This window comes from Hypanus sabinus, chromosome 10 (assembly GCF_030144855.1).
Source record: "Hypanus sabinus isolate sHypSab1 chromosome 10, sHypSab1.hap1, whole genome shotgun sequence".
In the NCBI taxonomy this organism is placed as follows: domain Eukaryota; kingdom Metazoa; phylum Chordata; class Chondrichthyes; order Myliobatiformes; family Dasyatidae; genus Hypanus; species Hypanus sabinus.
In genome coordinates, this window is record NC_082715.1 from 118,692,092 (window position 1) to 118,700,354 (window position 8,263).

General features: G+C 41.9%; 1 long non-coding RNA gene across 1 annotated transcript; it reads left to right on the forward strand.

Annotated features, from left to right (window-relative positions):
* Positions 1–764: 764 nt before the first annotated feature.
* LOC132400338 (uncharacterized) lies at positions 765–8,018 on the forward strand. The gene is made up of 3 exons (XR_009514229.1): positions 765–829; positions 5,058–5,241; positions 6,916–8,018. It is a non-coding gene; the product is annotated as an uncharacterized LOC132400338 (long non-coding RNA).
* The last annotated feature ends 245 nt before the right edge of the window (positions 8,019–8,263 follow it).

Sequence of the window (8,263 nt, forward strand, 5' to 3'; positions counted from 1 at the left end):
AGTCAATTAATTGATTTACATGATGGTGTGTAAAGGACAAAGATCATGCAGGACACTGGAGACAGCTCCTCTGTTATTCAAAATAACATGGGATTACATTACTTCCATCTGAGTAATCAGATGGAATGTCTCACGCAGAGGTCAGCAACCCAGGCAAGGTACTTCTTGAGTGCCAGCTCACAAGATAGGTTTAAGTGTTTATACAAGGACTTGAACCCGTGACTTGTCTCAGAGACAGGTCATGTGCCACGGTAATAACCAAACCGACACAATATTGTGCTAACAATGCACATTTCCAATTCAGTTACAGATGATTTTTTTCCTTTGCTGCATAGATCAGAGGAGAAGTGAGAGAACTACTATGATTCAGGGAGTGGCAAGATCTTGGAAATCACAGCCTCGAAAGGTGGTGGCCCTCAACAGCCCTCAACACCTGTAAAAAGCATCTGGACAAGTTCCTCTTCTTTGGTATCATAGTTCTTCTTCTTTGTCATGAAGGACAGAAACAGCCCCTTTAGACCAGTTCATTCATGTCAAACAAGATGCCAACGTAAGCTAGTCCCAGTTGCTGTATTTGACCCATTTCCCCCTAAACCTTTCCTACCCATCTGCCTGTCCAAATGTCCTTTGCAAGTTGTCAATATACCTGAATCAACCTCTTCCTCTGGCAGCTGGATTCATTTACCCACTACACTCTGGAGAAAATATTGCCCTTCTGTCTTTCCCTTCTCACATTAAAATCCCTCAGGATTCAGGTCGACTTCCTTCTAGTCCAGGATTCTGAGATGACCAATGTGAGAATCATGACCTTCCTCAGTCAGAACATGAGGTGGGCAGATTGCTTATTTCAGATGAAGTTTAATATCACTGGCATATGTCAAGAAATTTCTTAACTTAGTGGCAGCAGTACAATGCAATACATGAAAATACAGATAATATAATAAATCAATTACAGTAAATATATGTGTGTGTTCAATAGTTAAATTAAAGTTAGTGCAAATACTGAAATAATTTTAAAAATAAGTGAGGTAGTGTTCATGGGTTCAGTGTCGATTCATGATTCGAATAGCAGAGGGGGAAGGAGCTGTTCCTAAATTGCTGTGTGCCTTCAGGCTTCTGTACCTCCTTCCTGATGGTAACACTGAGAAGAGGGCATGTTCTGGGTGACCGGGGTGCTTAAAAATTGGATTCACCTTTCTCAGGTACCATTCCTTGAACATGTCTTGGATGCTGCAGAGGCTAGGACCCAAGATGGAGCAGGCTAATTTTACAACTTTCTGTAGCTTGTTTCGATCCTGTGCTGCAGAACACCACCCCCCCCCCCCCCACCCCATTCCGGAGTGTGATGTAGCTTATCAGAATACTCTCCACAGTACAGCTGTAGAAGTTTGAGTGCTTTAGGTGACACACCAAATCTCCTCAAACTCCAAATGAAATATGGCTCTGCACCTTCCACATAGCCTGGTGATTTCCAAATCCAGCCCATTTGCATCTGGGATGGCACAAAAAAAAACTCAGGTAAGTACCAAAGACAATGTTGGTGGTTATGGAGCTGGGAGGTGAGATTAGCCTCAATGAAACGCAGGGCCAATCGCCTCTTTCTGTGCCCTAGTTTATGTCCAGCTCCATCTACCCAGGACCAAACAAAAGGGTGGGAAGGATCTGCCTTCACTTGACATTGATGCTAAAGGCAGATCTGTACTCTGTGACCATGTCCTGTGTGGGAGAGGTTGATAAATCCTACAATAGTGGATTTAAAACTTTATTCTGTATCATTGTTATAGATAAGGGCTACGCAATAAGTGAAATATGTACACAATAGATAACATTCAAAATTTTCTGCAAAACAGAAACCCAATTTATTTTTTAAACGAAAGTTGGCACCATGGCAAGGTCATGTTTAATTGTGGCTGGCTTTGGAAAGGGACAATACTTGCTTACGTGAGTCATCAGGTTTCTTACTTGTTTGCTTTAAAGGCTCCTCCCCCCATGTTTATTTTGGACAGGTAAAGTCTATATACTAACCTCAAGTTATTAATAACTGTTTCTTCAGTACTTTCTCCAGATCTACTGTGGAGATTTGAACTCAGCCAGAGATTTATGATACAAGAGTGGGTAAAATCTGCCTTAAGATGACAAGTTGCAGACGAGACATATGTTTTCTTTGGTGGAGGTCATTAGAGTCATAGTCATAGAAATAGGCCCTTCAATGCATCATTTCCATGCTAACCTTTTTGCCCACCGATTCTGATCTAATTTGTCCACATTTAGGAATGCCCACAAATAATATCCTTCAATGCCTTTCAGGAATATACATGTAAGGCTGCTGCATAGCCCAGCATTCAAAGCAATCATCCCATCCAGACTTACCATCGCGCTTCGAGGCCTGGACCTCTGTACCTCTCTCAAAGTACAAAGTAAATTTATTATCAAAGAACGCATACTAAATACAACTTTCAGATTAATTTTCTTGCAGACATTCACAGGAAATCAAAGAAATACAATAGAATCCTGAAAATAAAATCACAAACAATGACTGACAAACACCCAATGTGCAAAAGGGGACAAATAGTGCAAATAAAAAAAAATAAACAGGAAATACATCAGACCTGAGCCTCAGAGTCCCCAAAAATGAGTCCACGGGTTGCAGAATTGGTTCAGCACTGAGGCAGATAAAACTTGTCCAGGAGTCAATGTCTACAGAACAACTATTTCTGAACCTGTCAGTGTGGGACCCAAGACCCTACACCTCAGACCTGATGGTAATAGAGAGAATAGAGGGAGACTGATCAGCCTCACATCAGTAGTGGGGAAGTTACTTGAAGGAATTCTGAGACAGGATCTACTGGCATTTGGTTAAACAGAGTCTGTTAGGAGCAGTCAGCATGGATTTGTGTGTGGGAAATCATGCTGGAAGCCTTTTAGAATTCTTTGAATAAGTAATAAGTAACAATAATGTAGATGAAGATAGGGCAGTGGATACTATCTACTTGGAATTCATCAAGGCCTTTGACAAACTCCTGCATGAGTAGGATGGTCTGGTCCCATGGTATCCAGGGAGAGCTAGGTGGATTCAAAATTGGCTCAAAAGTACAAAGCAATGGATACTTGATTGGAAGTTGTTTCTTGGAATGGAGAGCAGAGAAGAGACTAGTGGTGTGCCCTGGTGGCTGGTGTTGGGACACTTGTTGTTCACTAGTTATGTAAATGATTTGGATGCAAATGTCCAAGACTTGATCAGCTAGTTTGTGGATGATATGAAACTAGGAAGTGTCCTTGATAGTGAAGAAGGTTATTGCAGATCACAGGGAAGTCCTGATTAGTTAAGGAAGTGGGCCAAGGAGAGGCAAATGGATTTCAAAACAGGTAAATGTGAGGTGATGTATTTTTGACTTCAAACCAACATAAGACCTGTGTTATCAATAGTAGGGCATTAGCGAGTATGATGAAACAGAAGGACCTAACAGTGTAAGTGCATAGCTTGTGGAAAGTAGGTCGCAGGTCGACAGGGTGGTGAAAAAAGTGCTTAGCACTCTGGCCTTCATCCATCATGACACTGAGTATTTTATTTTATTTAGAGATACAGCACAGAATAGGCCCGTCTGGCTCTTCAAGCCTCACAGCCCATCACGGAATAACTTACAATGACCCACTAACCTACTCTGTGTCTTTGGATGGCAGGTGGAAACAGGAGGACTCAGAGAAGACCCACACATTCCATGGGAAGGACATTTAGAGACTCCTTACAGAGGACACCAGGACTGAACTTCTAACTCTGATGCCCCAAGCTGTAATAGCATTGCGCTAACAGCCACACTGGTGTGGCACCCCAAGTATAAGACCCGGGACGTTATGTTGGAGTTGTATAAATGATGCCACATTTGGAGTACTGCGTACAGCAACGGTCACCTTGTTATACAAAAGATGTGGTTAAGCTGGAAATAATGCAGAAAAAAAAATATTGCCAGAACTATGGGGCCTTGAGTTACAGGGAGAGGTTGGATAGGCTAGATTTCTGGAAACGTAGGAGAATGAGGGGTGACCTTATAGAGATATGTTTGAAGTTATGAGAGATATACATATGGTGAATGGTAAAAATCTTTTCCTCAGGGCAGGGGAGAACAAAATGGGGAGGGGGCGGGGGTGCATAGATTTAGGGTTAGTTGGGGAATGTTTAAAAAAAACCTAAGGGGGAACTTCTTCATGCATAGGGTGGTGAGTATGTGGAATGAGCTGCTAGAAGAAGTTGTTGAGGCAGACACAGTAGAATCATTTAAGAAGCACTTAGACGGGTACGTGGAGGCATGGAGCTTAAAAGGAGATGGATCTGCTGCAGGAGATTGTGATGAGATGTATGGGCATTATGGTCAGCAGGGACTCATTGGGCCAAAGGAACTGTACCCATGCTATGTCTCTATGCTATCTTGTGATAAGTCAGCTTGCTACGAGTGATGCTGCAACAACAACCTCTTGCTCAGCTAAAGAAGTGACTGATGACTTCAGGAAGGGGGAAGGAGGACAAACATGCGTCTGTCTACACTGGAAGGCTGGCAGTGGAGAGAGTCAGCAGCTTTAAATTCTTGGGTGTTATCAAGCGGCCTGTCCTGGGCCCAAAACGTAGATGCATTCATAAGGAAGGCACACAGGTGTCTTTACTTTCTTAGGAGGTTAAAGAGGTTTGGCAAACATTCTGACAAACTTCTACAGATGTACTGTTGAAAGTACATCCTGACTGGCTGCATGATGGTCTCACACAGTAGTTTGAATGTGCAGGAGCACAAGAAGCTTCAGAAAGTAGTAGACTCAGTCCAATACATTCAGAGGTCATCACTTCCTAACATCTCTTGTATCAGAATCAGACTTATTATCACTATCTACTATGATGCAAAATCAGTTGTTTTGTGGTAGCAGTACATGGCAAAGACATAAAATTACAATAAATTACGGCATAAATAAAAGGTGCCCAAAAAAGGACGGATAAGGTGGTGTGAATGGACAGTTCAGAAATCTGATGGAAGATAGGAAGAAACTGCTTCTGAATCATTGTTTCTCTTCAGGCTCCTGTAACTCCACCCTCATGGTAGTAATGAGAAGAGGACATTTCCTAAGTGACGGATGCCACCTCCTGAGGCGATACCACCTGAAGATGTCCATGGTGCGAGGGAAGGCTGTGCTCACGGTGAAGACTGGCTGATTACCTAAAGCTTAACTTTCAGGTCGGGTTGGTTGTAAAGAAGGCAAGTGCAACATCAGCATTCTTTTCAAGAGAACAATAATATAAAAACAAGGATGTTAAAGTTGAGGCTTTGTAAGGAATTGGTCAGACCACACTTGGAGCATTGTGAGCAGCTTAGGGCCCCTTATCTAAGAAAAATGTACAGTCATTGGAGAGGGTCCAGTGGAGGCTCATGAGAATGATTCCTGAAATGAAACGGTTAACATACGAGGAACATTTGATAGCTCTAGGCCTGTACTCACTGGAGTTCAGAAGAATGAGGAGGAACCTCATTGAAACCTATTGAATATTGAAAGGCCTAAATAGAGTGGATTTGGAGAGGATGTTTCCTATAGTGGGTGAGTCTAGAACCAGAGGGCAGAGCCTCAGAATAGTGGAATGTCCATTTAGAACAGAGGATGGAATTTCATTCGTTAGAGGGGGCTGGGTCAGTGGAATTCACAGCCTCAGATGGCTGTGGAGGCCAAATCATTTGGTATATTTAAAGCAGATGTTGATATGTTCTTAATTATTCAGGTTATGAAAGGTTCTGGGGAGAAGGCAGGAGAATAGGATTGAAAGTGATAATAAATCAGCTATGATGGAATAGCAGAGCAGACTCAATAGCTGAAAGGCCTAATTCTGCTTCTATGTCTTATAGTCTGAATCTCTTACCCCTTGTCTTAAAACTATGTTCTCTAGTTTTTTATCTACATCTGATGTGAGGATAAGTTTCCTGCAGTCTAATCCACTCATACTCGCTTAATATATCCCTCAATCATGTACTTTCCAAACCTCTTCCACTCTGGGGAAAACAGAAACAGCCTCTCAAATCGCTCTTCATGAATGAAATGCTTCATCCCAGTCAATCACCTCTGCACCTTCTCCAGTGCCGAAACATTGTTCCTATATTGAGGTAACTGCTAGCTTAATACCAGTTTTCTCCTTTATCTCCATATCTTGTTATTCCTTTCATAGTCAGAAATCTATCACTGGCTAGATTGAATAGATTCAGTGGCTAAGCTTCCCCAGGATAGAGAACTCCAGCTTATCCTCATGTAGTGCTAAATGTCCTGCCCCTAGGAATGCTGTATCCCTGGTTGTTTGAAGGGACATAAGCCTCACATAAGCCATCATAAGCTGATTAATGGATTGGTGCGTGTGTAAAAGTTTCCTCTGTTGAGAGAGTCCAAAACATGACAACGCTCTCTTGACACTAGAGCTGAGCTAATCACTAGTCTCATCAAACAAATCCTTCTGCACATGGAAAGGTAATGGATCAAATCCTCTCCCTCAGAAACTGGGAGAGTTGATTAAAAATTTGATACTAAGGTGCCCACGGCAAGTCCAGCAACCCTGTGCATCCTGATCCCTACCCAAGTATTAGGTACTTCAATGATGCTTCCAATCCCCTCACTGCCTCACTCTATGCAACTTCTCTAGATATGCAGCTGTCCAAGATAAAACATAACATTCTGCAAACATTCAGTAGATCAGACAAGTTCTGTGAAACAAAATAAAAGTTTCAGGTTGCTGACCTTACAACACATGAGAATTTTGTGCTTTGTTAACAGTCTGCAGAACTTGTTCTGGCATATTTAAAGGTTTGCAAACTTATCTCCCAAGGTCTGTTTGCTTTTGTACTCTTGTATCTTAGTTCAGTGTTGCACCTGCAATTTAATTCTTTTTTTCTCAGGCAGGCTATCAGTCAGTCATGTTGTCTCCTCATCAAAGCTTCCTCGACGATATACAACATCCTTGCTGACTCACAGGAACCTCTGGTGCATGACCTCTCCTGTTCAAAAAGGGGCATTCAGGACAGAACTGACAGCCTTGAGGCCTTGTATCAGGAACACACAAATGCTTCAAGCAAATGGTGGAAGTTCTCTTCTTCACCAATCATCCACCTTATCAAACACTTTTTAACCTATCCAAGGAAGAATCTGTGGATCCCACATCTGGTGAAAGGTGAAATATTTAAGGGGAATCTGTGGGGAAATTTCTCCAGTCGGAGGGTAGTGAGAGTGTGGAATGAGCTGCCAGTAGAGGTGGTAGATGTGGGTTTAAATGTAACACTTAAGAGAAGTTTAGATAGGTAAATATATAGGAGAGATAAAGAGGGATATAGTCTGGGTGCAGGTAGATGGGACTAGGCAGAAAATTAGGCCGCTATGGACAGCTAGGCCTAAGATCCTTCTTCTGTGCTGTAGGCATCTGTGATTCTATGACTCTTGGAGACATTGGAGAGAAAGGGTTTGCTTTTCTTGAAACAGTGGTAGCCATGATAGAGATATACAAGATTGTGGGAAAAACAGAGTGGACAGACTAAATAAAACTTACTTTGTGATTCAGAGGTTTGGAGATCGACTGTCGATTTGTTTTCAGTAAGAGATACTAGTACATACTGCCTAAAGTATTGGTGGAGGAGAGTAGTTTCACAACGTTTCAGAAGCACCTCAACAAGCAGCTGAATTAGCAAAGTAAGAAGGGTACAGATAAGTGCAGAATTAACATAGATGGGTACTTGATGTTTGTCACGAATAAAGGGGCCATTTCTGTGTAATATGACTTCATAGTCCCATCATCCTTGATCCCATTGGGCCTCTAAAGCTTATTTACTGTTGTCCAAGGCACAAATTATTTGCAAACTTTGAAACTGTAAGACGTTCATCCAGATTCTGAATATTATTGTTGTTCTGTCTGTACAACTACATTTCAATTAAATTAAGTGCACACACGCAGGAGATGGCTTTAACTGGAGTGTTCATATTGCAGTGAGAGAGAAAGAGATCAACATGCATGTAGAGACAACAGTCCATACGTACTGCTAAGGGGAGTCATACTTTAAAAGAAATAGATCCTACACTATACATGTACAAAACACTTAATTTCCCTTTTACTCACCATATTCCAAAATAAACATGCTTTCACAATAACACTCCATAATTAACCACTATACTAAAGATTCAGTCTTTTGGGTGGTGCTCTGTTTCTTTCAATAGAGAATAGGTGCAGAAGTAGACCATTCGGCCCTTCGAGCCTGCACCG